This window comes from Thalassophryne amazonica, chromosome 12, assembly GCF_902500255.1.
Source record: "Thalassophryne amazonica chromosome 12, fThaAma1.1, whole genome shotgun sequence".
NCBI lineage: Eukaryota > Metazoa > Chordata > Actinopteri > Batrachoidiformes > Batrachoididae > Thalassophryne > Thalassophryne amazonica.
Window position 1 is genome coordinate 60,931,996 of NC_047114.1, and position 17,942 is coordinate 60,949,937.

General features: G+C 45.5%; 1 protein-coding gene and 1 long non-coding RNA gene across 3 annotated transcripts in view; both read right to left on the reverse strand.

Moving 5' to 3' along the window:
* epha4b (eph receptor A4b) overlaps positions 1–17,942 on the reverse strand; it is a 297,581-nt gene that overhangs the window by 268,114 nt on the left and 11,525 nt on the right. The gene's annotated exons all lie outside the window — the stretch shown is intronic.
* On the reverse strand, positions 16,941–17,219 carry LOC117521444. Its single transcript, XR_004563941.1, has 3 exons — positions 17,130–17,219; positions 17,045–17,065; positions 16,941–16,958 (listed from the first exon to the last, which is right to left on the reverse strand). It is a non-coding gene; the product is annotated as an uncharacterized LOC117521444 (long non-coding RNA).

The following is a 17,942-nucleotide window of genomic DNA, read 5'->3' on the forward strand; positions in this document are numbered from 1 at the left end:
CTTCGAGTGTTATGAATGGGTGGGCACAACTTTATGAATAATTAATTTCAAAGGGGCGTGTGTAAAAGGGGGTGGGTGTGGGTGTGTGTGTGTTGTGGGCTATTGGTGAAAAAGTGACGTACGTTTTCTCTCAAAAACGGATTGGCCTGTTTTCTAGGGGCAATTCAAAAAAGGAGAAATACTTGAAACAGAGGTTCTGAAACTTGCTGGCACTTCGTGTGTATTCCCCACAGTGGGGAGACTCTGAACTAACACCAAAAACATGAAAAAGAAGATTTTGATTCTCTATCCCCTTTAAGCACAACTTAAAATAATGATATAATTATATATGAAAATATCTGCGATGACTAATTTAATATTTCAGCAGGGGTGGTGGGCAAGTGGTTGGTTTGTTTGGTTTCGGTGCAGAAGGTTCTCAGTTCAAACCCCACTCCTGCCACATTTCTCCATATATTGTGGAGCTGCATCAAGAAGGGCATCCGGCGTAAAACCTGGATCTGTGTGGCGACCCCGAGTGGAAAAACAAGGGAGCAGCTGAAGGGACCCAGTGAACACTTTAATTTAATTGAACTCATGAGGTACAAGTAGCATATAATATAATTTTAAGTTCTGGAACAACTGACTTTTAAGTTTATGAACTCAATAATTTTGTGGCAATTGACTGCTTCAATATTTTTGAGTTCTGCTAACTTGTCCGGGTTTACAGTGTATTCAAGACCCAGAGCGGTTCTGAAGTACTGTGGATGCTGTGACACACAGTAGCAGCACATCCCAATAAAACAATACCTGATTTTGCTTTATCTTAAATTTAATTATGTTGTTAGGCTCTATGACCAAATAATCATACGTCTTAAATTGTAGACTTAAACAGGGTCATGTCAACCTAATTATAATGAGTGATTTGTATAGGACTTTCAAACTACAACTGCTTTAAAAAAAGCCAAATATTCAACCACTTGTCAGACTAACTGTACCTGACTCCAGATCTGGACCAGTCACACACAAAGTTTGTGGCTCCAGCAAAAAACACAAGTAAGCAAACAAAAACTCAAAATATGATAGAATCAGTGAAAGTGGGAAGTTCTCTTAAATTATTGTACAAGCGATTTAGGAACAAATCTGTTCGTAAAAGTATTTTTTTTTTTATTTACATAGTTCCAAATAACAACAACGCTGCCTCAAGGCTTGGTGCATTGCTCTTAAAAGAGGCCCATTGATAGCAGCCAAGTCTGATCTACTGAGCTTTGAATCATTTAATTTTTACCAGAATCGCAGAAGGCAAAGCAGGTGTAGTAAGTAAATGTCTAAAGGCCCCTTCACACATAGTGCGAAGTTTGGTCCAATACAGCGAAACAGTTCGAATAAGCTCACCACGAAACATCGTGCCGACGGGCAGGCATGCCTGATCCCAATGTGAGGGTTCATGTACGCAACGGTGTCTTTCAAGCAGGAACTTATGTGGATTAAATAAAAACCAGCTGGTACCTGTGGAACCACATCATGCCACTGATGTGGAATATATATATATATATATATATATATATATATATATATATATATATATAAACAAAACATACCACCCACAGGATTCATACCTGCACATTACTGATTGCCAACTCGAAACTTTACCGCTGAGCTACAGTCACTGACCTGTAAACAGTGTGGGGAAAATGCCTGAAAGCAACAAAGAGATGGACGTATTTAATTAAAAAAACAAACTAAAACCATACACCATAAAAACACATCATTTTATATTGAATCCCTCTTATCAAGCGGGCAATACAAATATGATCCATCTGTTCCTCTGGCCACACCTCCTCTCAGTTCAGCACACACACCAAAGCCACACGCGTGGGGCACTTAGACAAATTTCACTGCCACCACGACAACGATTGTCTGCTGACTGTTTTCGTGCTAACAGTGTGAATGGCCAGACATTTTCTAAGTGGCAAGTGAGCAGTATTAGATGTTCGTGTGTGTCAGCTGGTATTTGGCCGACACTTGCCGAGAGAGGGATTGATGGGTTTGCACAGCGCACACTCTGTCTTTCAGCTTGCTGGTGCGTGCAAACAGTTGTAGCAACAGGTGTAGGAAGCATTCGAGGCAGGGACAATTTTACACATTTTGCACACAGTTCCTGCTTCGTGCGCACTTTGACCAAACTTCACACTATGTGTGAAGGGGCCCTAAGTGCCGGTGCCGGCATCAGTGTACTTGATATATATGTGATATCTTCCATGTCAAAGTGAAACTTGGTACACACTGAGCACAGTGTTTTGAATCTGCTTGTGACCACCGGGCGTAGAATCTCTGAAACTGTGCCTGACTCTCTGTGTAGACAAGGTCACCTTACTAAGACCTCAAAAAGTTCAATGTTGCAAGTACTTTGATTGTAACTGTAGATACTGCAGGAGAAAATACCCAAAACCTTGCATATGTGATATCTTGACAAAGAGTTGTAGATCAAGGTGAAGTTTGGTGCATAAGGTCACCTCACAAAGGCTTTGGATAAGTTTAATATTAGGCACCACTGGACTGTAATTGTGACGACCAGGAGCTACATGCTCTGAAACCTTTACAAAGACTTTCTGTATCAAGGAGAAGCCTGGTACACAAAGTCCCTTGATGAAAACCCTGGGCAGCTTGAACATTGGGCTGGGCATAAGTAATACCCTTGTTAAAAAGGGCAAAACTAGCACTAAGCTTAAAAAAATGACATCGGAACAATCCTATGCAAGCTGTGGTGGACAGCTTGATAGTGGGTCTGCTAGTGTTGAAATATTATGTCAGTTTAGTTTTCAGCTTTTCTGTGTGAAACAAAGTAAACAGTCTCTACACAGTTGGGTTTTTTCCCCACCACTCAAGCTTGTATGACTGTTCAAAATAACCTTCCTAAAAATAGAGAAACCCAGCCAGAGCTTGATTGAAACGGAATGTACAACACAGTTGTGAAACAGCAGTGTTTGGATCCAGCCCAGACTTCCACAAGAAGCACAACTGAAGAGAAATCTAATTGATGATCCCTGCTGCAGACAGTCATGTGCGCCTGTCACACAGTGGTTGGTCACAGAGTTGTAAATTTGAGTAGAATCTTAGGAGCCCAGTGTAGCCTGATAGAAAATCACATGTCAGATAAAAGCGTGCTGAGGGTGGTTGATGGCGTTAAAAGTTGAAGGCACTGTCTTCAACAAGAATGAACTTTCATCTAACTGTCCATGAGGCAGCAGAGGTGCATGTGGTGGGTGGCATAGGTAAAACACAAATATCATGAAAATGATTTTGGGTCATTAAAAACAGTAAGTCCCTCGGGCTTCTCCCTTGCTTGACTCAACATGAAGCAGATCTGCATGTTGACTGAGCACATTTTACGCCCTCCCTTAGAGCCCTGTCCCACTGGCGTTTAGGAGGATTTGCGGATGGAATGCGCACAAAAGTGGCCCACATCCGCCAAACAACCGCAATAACCGTGTAACATTCCTATATGAGTCGGCCGCCATCCGAACACGTCAGTGATCATCCGCAGATGCACGCATGTCCGCAGCCAGGATTTTTGAGTGACTCAAAAATCCTGCTGCGGGTGAGATTCGCATCACTGCCTGAACACATACTGAAGACATTCGCAGGAAATACACAACCAATGCGTCGCATATCCCCTGTCATCTGCTGATATCAGCTACCGACGGGTTGGCGCGGCTTGGCGGCGGACCGGAACAGCGTGCAAAACAGATATGACACGTGCCCAGCATGGCCACATCACGGTCGCAAATGGTATGTCGCGCATGCAGACAGAGTGGGCACGGATGAAGCGAGTGCATCACGGCTGTGCCCCTCATGGGGGCGCCTCTACAGTCGCCTTCACTTCTGTTCCATGTTATATCCGCTTTTCTTCCTCATGTATTGGCCGATCCACCCCAGGACATTTGTCATTTCCGCCCACCTTTGTTGCGGATGCTCAGCTTTTGTCTCCTCATTTCATGTGCAAATCCTCCTAAACGCCAGTGGGACAGGGCCCTTAGACAGGGCTGAACCAGGTAAAAACTGCCATTTTTTCCTGTCAAGGTTTTCTCAATGGATTCCTGTACTTTGGACCATACTAATCAAAATAAGATTTTGTGCCATCTTGAAATTTTCCCAGAATCCAAGATGGCTGCCAAAATCCAAGCTGGCCACCAGGATACCTAAAATTAGTCCTAAGTGGGTGGAACTTGTCTAAAAATCTGTTTTTATTGCACGATTTGGTGGGTTATGATGATAGAAATAATATTCAGTGGCTTAAAATCACAACCAGGCCATCTTGTATTTGCACAATGAAAACACCTGGTTATGATTTTAAGCCACTGAATAAAATTTCTATCATCATAACCCACCAAATCATGCAATAAAAACAGATTTTTAGACAAGTTGCACCCACTTAGGACCGATTTTAGGTATCCTGGTGGCCAGCTTGGATTTTGGTGGCCATCTTGACTTCTCGGCTAATTTCAAGATGGCACAAAATCTTATTTTGAATAGTATGGTCCAAAGTACAGGCATCCATTGAAAAAACCTTGACAGGAAAAATGGCAGTTTTTACCTGGCTCAGCCCTGTCTACCTGATGCAACACCACATTACAGGTTTCTTAAACCAAGCATAACAGGTAGCTCTCACTAGATAAAGAGTTGGACTACCAACATGTAGACCTGACTTTGAATCCCACCAATGTTGCCTGTCTGCATCCTTGGACAAGATGTGTATTGTCTCAGTCCAACCAGTCCACTCACCTGTAAATTACTGGCCTTGAGTGGGGAAGTAACCTGAGTCAGTCCGGCATCCTGTCCAGTGGAAGTTGAAAAATCTCATTCACTTAACACTATTAAATCTTGAGGTAAGCAACGACACCAACAGGCCTCAGGGCCTCCATCAGAGTTACTTCTTCTTGAACCAAGAGCAACATCTCCAAAAAAGTGTATTAAAAATATTTAAGAGGTTCTGTTAACAATTAAACAAATTCTGGTGATTGCATAACCTCTGTAAACCACAAAACTTCATGAGCCGTTTTTTGGTATTTCAAAACCACCTGCCAAGTTCTTCCACGCTACGTCTCCTAATACCTTCAAGGACACTCATCAGTGGAGAAATGAAAAGATTGTCAAACATTCTACATCTATACTTGACCCAAAACCTCAGGGGGTTTGTTTGTAAAGTTGGCTAATGCTCCTTTTCCCATTCATGGCACGATCTGAGCGAGCAGAGAACACAGAGATGTGGAGGTAAGAAAACAACCAAATTCAATCATATTAAAGGTCACCGCAGAGGGTGCAGAGACAGGAGGTATGTGTGCATGCCACCGTACAGCAAAGAAACAGAATGGGAGTGTATGATGAAGTCTCAGAGTAGTCATGAACCAGTGACCAGGGATTTGACCAGCAGTCAGACACAGGAGCTTGTTCAGTGGGAGACGTCAGCAGAGATAATGACAGGAGGAGGGGCACCGACATCCAAACTCTGATTCAGACTTTAAACACAGACAGAAAGTTACCTTAATATGCTTAAACTTTGCATTTTTACTGCAATAATTCAACCCAGCAGTGGTTCTAGCTGATTAATGCTCCAACTTCTCACCCCCGAGTACACAACTGAAACAGCATACAAACAAACATGAAACAATTTTGAATAAAGAAAAGGCTTGATGTGAAATAAACATAGTCTAAGATCATTTTTTATTTATGGCTGTGACAACATTTTCAAGTCAGGGTTGGGGATAGTGTTAAATTTGGACTAGGGTTAGGATTACAGTTAAAGTTAGTTACAATCTTGGCACAGCGTGCATAGTGGAGCCAGATGCTGTGCAAACAGTTAGTCACAGTCTGATGCATTACTGTGATAAGAGCAAAAACAATAAAATTCACCCTGACTTCGAAGTAACCACTGAAGGTAGAAAGCAGGTCATGGTTTGAAATTACTGAAAGGACAAGATTGTAAATTTAATTGAGCATTTTTCGAGAAAATTATCTTAAATTCCAATTAGATTTTTTTTTACCCAAACTGAACCTCCAACTCTATTTTATTAATAGGTTAGAAACTGAGTAAATTTATTCAACTGATGGTGAGGTCATTCAAAAGGTATAATTTAAAAGTTTGTTTTACAAAAGCATTTGGTGCTTTTGTAAAACATAACACAAAAATGAAAGGAATTAGATTTTGGGTTTTATCCCCCCTTTTTCCATTGATTTTTTGTGAACATCATATTGTGTGATCTGCAGCTGCCCTGAGTGGAACTGACTGGAGAGCTTAATGTCTAACTGTGTTAGTAACATGGGTCACAAAGTCCTTATGTCAGAGGTCGAGCTTGTCTACTGAAATCACATAGAACATTTGAGACAAATAATGACCGTTTACTAATTGTCTTCTTTAGATACTCTATAATCCTCTCTGCATCACTTTTAGCATCACCTCAATGCAGTGTTCATTAAGTCCACAACTAAAACATCTTTTTTTTACATCAGTGAGTGGAAACCCAACTAACTCAGCCACATGGGGTGTGCAGCCAGTACATTCTGAGTGCCTGTCCCAAGCCCGGATAAATGAGGAGGGTTGCGTCAGGAAGGGCATCCGGCGTAAAACAAGCCAACCCAACTATGCAGACTCAGAATCGAATTCCCATACCGGATCGGTCGCGGCCCGGGTTAACAACGTCCGCCACCGGTGCTATTGCCCAACAGGGTGCCGGTGGAAATTGGGCTACTGCTGGGCGAAGACGACGAAGAAGAGGAGGAAAACATTGCCACGAACAGCGGGAGAAGAAGAAAACTAGAAGGGTGGAAATGAGAGTGGGGACTTTGAATGTTGGTAGTATGACTGGTAAAGGGAGAGAGCTGGCTGATATGATGGAGAGGAGAAAGGTAGACATATTGTGTGTGCAAGAGACCAAGTGGAAGGGAAGTAAGAGCAGGAGCATCGGCGGTGGGTACAAGTTGTTGTACCATGGTGAGGACAGGAAGAGAAATGGTGTTGGGGTCATTTTAAAGGAAGAGTATGTTAAAAGTGTGTTGGAGGTTAAGCGAGTGTCTGACAGGGTGATGAGTGTGAAGCTGGAAATTGAAGGGGTGATGATGAATATCATCAGTGTATATGCCCCACAGGTAGGTTGTGAGATGAAGGAGAAAGAAGATTTCTGGAGTGTGTTAGATGAGGTGGTGGAGAGTGTGCCCAAGCATGAAAGAGTGGTGATAGGAGCAGACTTCAATGGGCATGTTGGTGAAGGGAACAGAGGTGATGAGGAAGTAATGGGTAGATATGGTATCAAGGATAGGAATGGGGAAGGACAGATGATAGTTGATTTTGCAAAAAGGATGGAAATGGCTGTGGTGAATACCTACTTTAAGAAAAGGGAGGAGCACAGGGTAACATATAAGAGTGGAGGAAGGTGCACACAGGTGGACTACATTCTTTATAGGAGATGCAAGCTAAAACAAATCACAGACTGTAAGGTGGTAGCAGGAGAGAGTGTCACTAGACAGCATAGGATGGTTGTTTGTAGGATGACTTTAGAGGTAAGGAAGAAGAAGAGAGTGAGAGCTCAATAAAGGATCAGATGGTGGAAGCTGAAGGAGGAAGACTGTTGTGTGAGATTTAGCGAGCAGGTGAGAGAAGCACTAGTTGGAGGGGAAGCAATTTTGGACAACTTGAAAAGTACTGCAGATGTGGTGAGGGAGACAGCTAGGGCAGTATTGGGTATGACATCTGGACAGTGGAAGGAAGACAAGGAGACTTGGTGGTGGAATGAAGAGGTCCAGGAAGCATAAGGAGAAAGAGGTTGGCGAAAAAGTTTTGGGATAGTCGGACAGATGAAGAAAGTAGACAGGAGTACAAGGAGATGCGGCGTAAGGCGAGAAGAGAAGTGGCAAAAGCAAAGGAAAAGGCATATTGCGAGCTGTACAAAAAGTTGAATAGTAAGGAAGGAGAAAAGGACTTGTACTGATTGGCCAGACAAAGGGACAGAGCTGGAAAGGATGTGCAGCAGGTTAGGGTGGTAAAAGATGCACATGGTAATGTGCTGACAAGTGAGGAGTGTGTGCTGAGAAGGTGGAGGGAATATTTTGAAGAGTTGATGAATAAAGAAAAGGAGCGAGAGAAAAGGCTGCATGATGTGGTGACAGTAAATCAGGAAGTAAAAGAGATTAGCAAGGACGAAGTGAGGGCTGCTATGAAGAGGATGAAGAGTGGAAAGGCAGTTGGTCCAGATGACATTCCAATGGAGGCATGGAAATGTCTAGGAGAGATGGCAGTAGAGTCTCTAACCAGATTATTTAATAAAATCTTGGAAAGTGAGAGGATGCCTGAGGAGTGGAGACGAAGTGTGCTGGTTCCTATTTTCAAGAACAAGGGTGATGTGCAGAGCTGCAGTAACTACAGAGGCATAAAGCTGATCAGCCACAGCATGAAGTTATGGGAAAGAGTAGTAGAATCTAGACTTAGAAAACAGGTGAAGATCTGTGAGCAGCAATATGGTTTCATGCCGAGAAAGAGCACTACAGATGCAATGTTTGCTCTGAGAATACTGTTGGAAAAGTACAGAGAAGTACAGAAAGAGTTACATTGTGTGTTTGTGGACTTAGAAAAAGCTTATGATAGGGTGCCAAGAGAAGAGTTGTGGTATTGTATGAGGAAGTCTGGAGTGGCAGAGAAGTATGTTAGGGTAGTGCAGGACATGTACAAGAATAGTGTGACAGCGGTGAGATGTGCAGTCAGAATGACAGACTCATTCAAGGTGGAGGTGGGATTACACCAAGGATCAGCTCTGAGTCCTTTCTTGTTTGCAGTGGTGATGGACAGGTTGACAGATGAGATCAGACAGGAGTCCCCATGGACTACGATGTTTGCAGATGACATTGTGATCTGTAGTGAGAGTAGAGATAGAGGTGGTTTGGACATGTGCAGAAGAGGGACCTAGGGAATATAGAGTGAAGGATGCTGAGGATGGAGCCAGCAGGCAGGAAGAAAAGAGGGAGGCCAACGAGGATGTGCTAAGGGCCCTGTCCCACTGGCGTTTAGGAGGATTTGCGCATGAAATGAGGAGACAACAGCTGAGCATCTGCAACAAAGGTGGGTGGAAATGACAAATGTCCCAGGGTGGATCAGCGAATACATGAGGAAGAAAAGCGGATATAACAGGGAACAGAAGCGAAGGTGACCGCGGAGGTACCCCCATGAGGGGCACAGCGGCCGTGATGCACTCGCTTCATCCGTGCCCTCTCTGTCTGCATGCGTGACATACCATTTGCGACCGTGATGTGGCCGTGCTGGGCACGTGTCATATCTGTTTTGCACGCTGTCCCGGTCCGCCACCAAGCCGCGCCAACCCATCGGTTGCGGATATCAGCAGATGACAGGGGATATGCGGCGCGTTTGCGGTTGTGTATGTCCTGCGTATGTCTTCAGTATGTGTTCAGGCAGTGATGTGGATCTCATCTGCAGCAGGATTTTTGAGCCGCTCAAAAATCCTGGCTGCGGACATGCATGCCTCTGCGGATGATCACGGACGTGTTCGGATGGCGGCTGACTCATACAGGAATGTTACACGGTTATTGCAGTTGTTTGGTGGATGTGGGCCACTTTTGTGCGCATTCCATCCGCAAATCCTCCTAAACGCCAGTGGAACAGGGCCCTAAGGGAGGACATGCAGGTGGTTGGTGTGACAGAGGAAGATTCAGAGGACAGGGTGAGATGGAAATCATTGATCTGCTGTGGTGACCACTAACGGGAGCAGCTGAGAGAAGATCTGAGTGGAAACCCAATGTTTTGTAATTTTGTGGAGTAGCTTATAAATTTCACATACATTTTTATTACCTTCAAATGAAAAGTTAATCTAACTTTAAACTTTATTGAAGCTTCTACTTAAGAGTTTAATCAAAGACTGCGTGAAATATTCAACGGCCCAACCCTACCTCTTGATATGAGCCGTCTATCTTGGTGTGGAAGTAGCCACATGAAAACTGGTGTCCTTTTGGAACTTCTCCAGTTGCTGCAGCCCTCAAAGCTGAGTCATGTGAGTGTTGGATCATCACAAACCCACCACATGCCCAAAATGTTGTAGCTAGCCATCCTTTACAATAGAACTCTGCATCTGAGTCTCCCTAAGTAACCATTCATTTGACACAAAGACCTCCCAGAAGCAGGTAAGGATCCTCCAAAGAGATCTAGAAACAAAGACATCTAGTCGTCACTTTACGGCACAACCATTCAGGAAGACAGGAAGCATTAGGACTGGCGAAGACCTCTACCCATTGATCTCATGAGTTCTCAAGCTCATGAGCCAAGGTGTATCTCAGTCTCAAAGGCCAAGGACCCATAGACATGTGTCATGGCTTGTGGTGGCTTGGCCCTGAAGGTTGTAGGAGACATATGCAGACTCACAGACACAGGTGTAGATCAAGCAAAATGGCTTTATCTGATAGGCAGGCAACAGGTTCGGTACACAGAGAATCAATCAATGTGGTGGAGGTACAGGCAGGTAGCAAGCTGAGGCAGAGACCAAAAAACAAGCAAAGTTCCAAATACACAGCGTCAAGGAGTTCACAGGGCTGAGGCAGAGGCAAAGTGAAAAAACAAGCCGAGTTCAGGGATAAGACGAGGCGGAGGTCGGTAACACTAGCAAGATCAGAAATACAATAAGGCACAACTGGACAATGGCGTGAGGTGGGAAAGTGTGAAATGCAACAATCTGGCGAGGGACTGTGAGACTGTGAGGGCTTAAATACCAGAGGAAGAATCAGGGAGTGAAATGAGGATCAGGTGTGCAGAAAGTGCTGGAAGGGGACATAACTGGGGAAGACAAAGGTGAGTGCAAGAGAGTGCTGTAAAACAAAAGCAAAGTGCACTGGGGCAAGATAATTAAGTGACAGAAAACCCAATGGTGCAAAACGTGACATGCTTGACTAACCATAATAAACATGAACAAAACAGAGGGGGTAAAACTAAGAACTAAGGTGACGTGTCCAAGAGTGGAAAACCAGAAAACTAAAGATAATAACTAAAACAAGAGGACGTGATACAGGCAAGTGAATGCAATAAACTATTGACTGAACTGGAAATAAATGATGAACAAAAACAAAACCAGAGACTACAGAATATAGGTAATGTTATGAATAACTAAACCACAAATAAATGAAAAACAGAGAATTATACCGGTAACAAAAGCATGATGCAAAGTAAAAAAAAGTAAAAAACGAACTGACCAAAACTGTTGTGTGTTGGGGGGGCGTGGCTGGATGTTTTGGTGTTCTTTTCTTTTCTTTGCTCTCCAGGTGGCATGAGGGCTGATTTGTCTGTAAAGAAGGTGCTGGCTGAAGAGTCTTCACCCTCATCAACATCATGGAAAGCACCTGTGATTGGTGCTCACGTGCAACCTGGACGACTTGCAGCTGAAGCAGATAATTGGATGGCGTTCTGCATTTAAGTCATGTGTGATTTGAGCAGAACTGCCGGGAACTCGACCTTGTGACGTTCGTTTGTGAGACGCTGAGGACCGCGCCTGGGTTTTGACACATCGAGCCCGTGAAGCAGGGAGGGGTGAGGACACATGCTGTCAGCACACACTAAAGGTAATTAAGTGTTTAAGTAATTGTTGATAGTAACTTGGTGTTTTGTTACACAGTATACTGGAATTGTGAAGAGAATTGTGCAGTTTGCTTCTCACTGCTGTGGCGTGAAGGATAAGTGATGCTCCACTTGTTGTGAGAAGCTGCTCATTTGCATAAAGTAAAAAAAGGACACTGGCCTGAGTGTGTTGCTGATAGCGTGTGTTTATTGGAAGATATAGTTGTTTCTGTTGACTTACCTCACCTTCTCTTTGCTTCACAGAGAATCAGTTTGTCGTGTCCACCTGGGGGGTGTTTGGCGGTGGTAGGAAGTCCAGGAGCGCCGGCTTTAATCCTTGCGGGCGCTGGAGAGCGAGCCACGAATCACTCCACCAGAGGGACGTTGTTTTTATGTTTTTACACTTTTAAGCACAGGTGAATAATAAATAGTTTCTGTTTGGAACCGCTTTCTGGTTATTTTTAGCGCTGGGTCCTGTCTGACGCAGGTCCGCTCCTCAACCCGCGTCGACACATAACAGTAGTTCCCGGCCATTCCATAATGGACCCAGCGGCAGAGGCGGTTCCTTTTGCCGAAAAGATTCAAGAACACTTGGAGAAAATATGGGAGCAATTACAGCATCTCGCAAATCAAATTAAACAAACAGACGCCCGTGTTATGGAGCTTGCAGCTCAAGCCGTTCCGCTTCCTGCAGCGCCAGCTGCGGCATCATCGATACCAGGGCAGATAACTCCGTCACCCAGAGATTCGGTGTTTGAACCGATCATTTGTCATCCGGAGCCTTATGCGGGAGACGTCGAAGCTTGTGCTTCGTTTCTGATGCAATGTTCTCTGGTTTTTGCTCAGCGACCGGCTTCCTTCTCTTCTGATGGAAGCCGTGTTTCGTATGTGACAAATTTGCTCCGAGGTGACGCCTTAGCTTGGGTCACAGCGTTGTGGAGTAACAACTCACCATTTTTAGGGTCCTTTAAGGATTTCTCCCGGGAGTTCCGACTGGTTTTTGACCATCCGGTGAAAACGAATACCGTTGCTCAACGGTTGCTGAATCTCAGGCAGGGGAGGCGGAGTGCGGCGGAGTATTCCGTGGACTTCCGGATTTTTTCTGCTCAATCAGGTTGGAATGCCGCAGCATTACGGGGCGTGTTTGTAGACGGGTTAAATGAGTCATTAAAAGACGAGCTGGCGGTCCGTGATGAGCCAAACGATTTAGATGAGCTAATATCGTTGGTGATTCGTCTAGATGATCGGATGAAGGAGCATGGACGCGAGAGAGGACGCCCATCAGAGTGGGTTTTTTTGTCTCGGGGCTTTCCCCGACACAAAGCTGGGCCGCCTCTTCTTCGCCCCACTGAGGCTCCTCCGACGGGACCTCCGGCTCCTCCTATTGACGAGCCCATGCAGCTCGGACGAGTCGAGATTCCTGTATTGCCCCGACACGTAAGCGTCAAGAGAAATAATGGTGACGTAACTCCAAGTGTTCTGGGACAGGCAAAAGAACCCACATAAAAAAAAAAAAAAAAAAAAAAATTCTAGCACAAGTAAATGTTTTGTTTTCTTTAATCAGGGGTTATAGTTGTTTGGGGAGGTAGGGGCATATCTGGTGGAGTGATAGGCGGTTAGAAGCCCGCCTGGGCTCACTTACTTGTCAATTTTGTATGTGTTTTTAGGTATTTTCTGTTTGGGTTGTTGGGTCATTTTATTTTGTTGTTTTTATTTCTCTACATTCCTAACCCCAACCTCACTTGCCCTTAGACCGCTTGTCTTGTGGGTTGTGGGGTGGTGCAGGTTGGTCACGCTGAGCATTCTCAGAAGACCTCTGCACCTAGGGGGGGGGGGGGGGGGGGTTAGAGGCGTTCTTTTTAGTTTGGTTAGGGCCCGGTTCCACTCCAGCCTCGGTGAGCCTTTGTACCGATTGTCATGGGTGTTGCCGGGGTGTGGTGCAGCGGAGACATGCCTCAGTCGGAGGGGTGGGCCGATCTGTTGCCGTTTGCCATTTCGGTAGTTCCACCCCTCCCGAGTGGCTGGGGTATGGTCGAGTTGGGGCACCGGACGTATTTCCGGTTCTCCGCTGCGCCTTGGGGTTGGAGCTGGGTTAGTTTTTACCTGTTCCCTTCTCCGGCTTAATATTTTGAGCCGTTCGCCAAAATAGAGCTGCCGAAGGGCTCTGGGAGGGACCTGGGGTCTTTCGGGGTGCCGGGGAGGGTAACAGGATTTATGGTCATTTTATATCCCCCGGGATTGTTTTTGGTTGTCCTCCGGGGGTTGGTTTTTGGTTTTATTTTGTTTCCTTCCGGGTTCCACCTCCAGGGTTGATGGGACGGTCCTCTGGGGGGGAATTGGCTTGGGACCGACCGGCCAAGTGTGACCGGATCTGGGGTTCCGGGGTTGTGGGGAGGGTACCTCCTGGGGTTGATGATACGGTCCCCTGGGGGGCACCGTTTTACTCCATGTATACCTGGGGACCTTTGTGGGATTACGGTTTTGGCTGTTCCTCCTGGAACTGGCAATGAAGGCCTTCTGAGGGGGGGTTGGGCTCTGCAAGTCATTCTGGGGGGGTTGTTTGTTATTTTTCTTTTATGCATTTACGTTTGTACTGTGTTTGTGGGACTGTGTTGGGTTTTTGCGTTTGGGAGTTTTTCTTTTCCTCCCGGGGTTTGATGGGACGGTCCCCTGGGGAGGTTTTGGGTGGGTGTTGTGTTTTTTTTGTGTGAGTGGACTTGTTCTGGGGAATGTTTTGGGGCTTTTGTTGATTCCAGCCAGTCTTCCAGCTGCGGTGCCTGTCTTGCCGTCTGCTTCCTGACGTGGACCCCGGAGAGAGGTGCTGTTCTCGGGCCTGGTCTGTTCGGTCGCCGGGAGGCTTCCCGTTGATGGGGGGGGTACTGTTGTGTGTTGGGGGGGCGTGGCTGGATGTTTTGGTGTTCTTTTCTTTTCTTTGCTCTCCAGGTGGCATGAGGGCTGATTTGTCTGTGAAGAAGGTGCTGGCTGAAGAGTCTTCACCCTCATCAACATCATGGAAAGCACCTGTGATTGGTGCTCACGTGCAACCTGGACGACTTGCAGCTGAAGCAGATAATTGGATGGCGTTCTGCATTTAAGTCATGTGTGATTTGAGCAGAACTGCCGGGAACTCGACCTTGTGACGTTCGTTTGTGAGACGCTGAGGACCGCGCCTGGGTTTTGACACATCGAGCCCGTGAAGCAGGGAGGGGTGAGGACACATGCTGTCAGCACACACTAAAGGTAATTAAGTGTTTAAGTAATTGTTGATAGTAACTTGGTGTTTTGTTACACAGTATACTGGAATTGTGAAGAGAATTGTGCAGTTTGCTTCTCACTGCTGTGGCGTGAAGGATAAGTGATGCTCCACTTGTTGTGAGAAGCTGCTCATTTGCATAAAGTAAAAAAAGGACACTGACCTGAGTGTGTTGCTGATAGCGTGTGTTTATTGGAAGATATAGTTGTTTCTGTTGACTTACCTCACCTTCTCTTTGCTTCACAGAGAATCAGTTTGTCGTGTCCACCTGGGGGGTGTTTGGCGGTGGTAGGAAGTCCAGGAGCGCCGGCTTTAATCCTTGCGGGCGCTGGAGAGCGAGCCATGAATCACTCCACCAGAGGGACGTTGTTTTTATGTTTTTACACTTTTAAGCACAGGTGAATAATAAATAGTTTCTGTTTGGAACCGCTTTCTGGTTATTTTTAGCGCTGGGTCCTGTCTGACGCAGGTCCGCTCCTCAACCCGCGTCGACACATAACAAAAACCAAGACTTAAATGACAACATATAACAATATGAAAATTAACACTGTAAAACCCTCAGTGGAAGCCTAGATCAAATTAGGGGAAAACCCAGACATGAACCCTGGGCCGGAGCAGATCCTGACAACATGAATGTCAGTGCCAAGAAAAGAGAACGACTCTACAAGTTCGATGCTTTGATCACATAAAGATACACTTCTGGTGGCCTAGTCCAGGAGGTCATTCAAAACCTGGATGTTCGTCTTGATCCAGGACAATCACAAACACATTCACGCTGACTGTACACTCAGCTTCTCAAGTGCAGCATTCAGGGCCTCCATCAATTCCACAATGATCACAGCATCAAGTGCGATGGTAATGTAGATTATAAGAGGTAGCATATAGTACATAAAGTGTTCAAATGAGCAAAGGTGACAATTTTACATATTGTGTCATTTAAAAAATGTCCAAAAGGTAAGGATATTTTAGGTGCAGTGATTTTAAACAAGGAAAAATTCCAAATGGTCATATTTTAGAAGCTGGACAGAGACAATGTTTGAAAAATTTCCCTCATAAATGGCCTGCAGAATTAATTGATTGATTCATTCAAAGTTTATTCATTCTCTATCTGCCAACTAAATGATGGATTAATCATTTCATCTTTTGTGACCACAAAAACACCTTTGAATTACTGAATCGAGTCAAAGTAAAAAATGCATTTAGAAAATAAATAGGGCAAAGAGGTTCTGTCTGCTGATACACGTGTTCTGCTTGCTAGAGTACAGAGAAACAGACACATGATTCAGTTTGCATAGACTTTTCTTACTCCTTTGTTGTTTATCTCTTGTTTTTACTTGCTGATACCCTTGTGGGGATTTGTCTTTTCATTTTTCCATATTATTTCAGTCCCTCTCACCCACACAGTGAATCCATAAGCTGAAGGCTTCCAGAATAATCATTCCATCGCTGAGCTGTATTTGTAACCCCATCTGTCAGCCAGACTTGAAATACATGACAATGTTCTCAGGACGACACAGCTTCAAGCCGTGTGTGTGTGTGTGTGTGTGTGTGTGTGTGTGTGTGTGTGTGTGTGTGTGTGTGTGTGTGTGTGTGTGTGTGTGTGTGTGTGTGTGTGTGTGTATATGCGCGTGTACGTGCCCATACACCAACACATCAACATATGTGGCTGTGGACTGTCCTGATAAATTATATCAGTTTTAGAGGGCTGTTCTTTTGAATGATCCTTTTCGATATGCTTTTGTTGGAAGTTTTGGTGTAATAAGCTGTGCCTTCACCTTATTCTTTTCATTTGGATTTAATCTACTATGAACAAACAAATAACTATAAACCCCCACTTGCTTTTGAAAAGCTACGGTGGCACCTCCGTGGCATGCCAATGACAGTTTGTGGCACCTCTCTGGCATGCCAATGACAGCCTGTGGCACCTCTCTGGCATGCTTATGACAGCCAGTGGCAACTCTGTTGCCTTTTGTTTGCAGCCGATGTCACCACTGTGACACAGCTATTACTGTCTGTGACACCACAGTGACATTCCTATGACAGCCTGTGGCACCTTGATGTTACTCCAGTGGCAACTTGTGGCATCTCTCTCATATTCCTATGGTGGCATGTGGCATCTCAGTGGCACTCCCATGGCAGGCTGTGGCACCTGAGTAACACTCCTATGACACTCTGTGGCACTGCAGTGGCACCATGTTTGCAGCCTGTGGCACCCTGATTGCAGTCTGTGGCACCTCAGCGGCACTCCTATGGCAGTCTGTGGAAACTTAGCTGTACTGTTAAGGCAGCCAGTGGCACCTCAGTGGCACTCCAATTGCAGTCTGTGGCACCTCAGTGGCACTACTACTGCAGCCTGACCCCTCAGCAGCACTACTACTGCAGCCTGTGACACCTCAGCGACACGACTACTGCAGACTCTGGCACCTCAGAGGCACTAATACTGCAGCCTGTGACACCTTAGCGGCACTACTACTGCAGCCTGTGACATGTCAGTGGCACTACTACTGCAGCCTGTGTCACTTCAGTTGCACTAATACTGCAGCGTGTGTCACTTCAGTGGCACTACTACTGCATCCTATGTCACTTCAGCGGCACTACTACTGCATCCTGTGACACCTCAGTGGTACTAATACTGCAGCCGGTGTCACTTCAGCGGCACTACTACTGCATCCTGTGACACCTCAGTGGCATTAATACTGCAGCCTGAGTCACCTCAGCGGCACTAATACTGCAGCCTGTGTCACCTCAGTGGCACTAATACTGCATCCTGTGACACCTCAGTGGCACTACTACTGCAGCCTGTGTCACCTCAGTGGCACTAATACTGCAGCCTATGTCACTTCAGCGGCACTACTACTGCATCCTGTGACACCTCAGTGGCACTAATACTGCAGCCTGTGTCACCTCAGTGGCACTAATACTGCAGCCTATGTCACTTCAGCGGCACTACTACTGCATCCTGTGACACCTCAGTGGCACTAATACTGCAGCCTGTGTCACCTCAGTGGCACTAATACTGCAGCCTATGTCACTTCAGCGGCACTACTACTGCATCCTGTGACACCTCAGTGGCACTAATACTGCAGCCTATGTCACTTCAGTGGCACTACT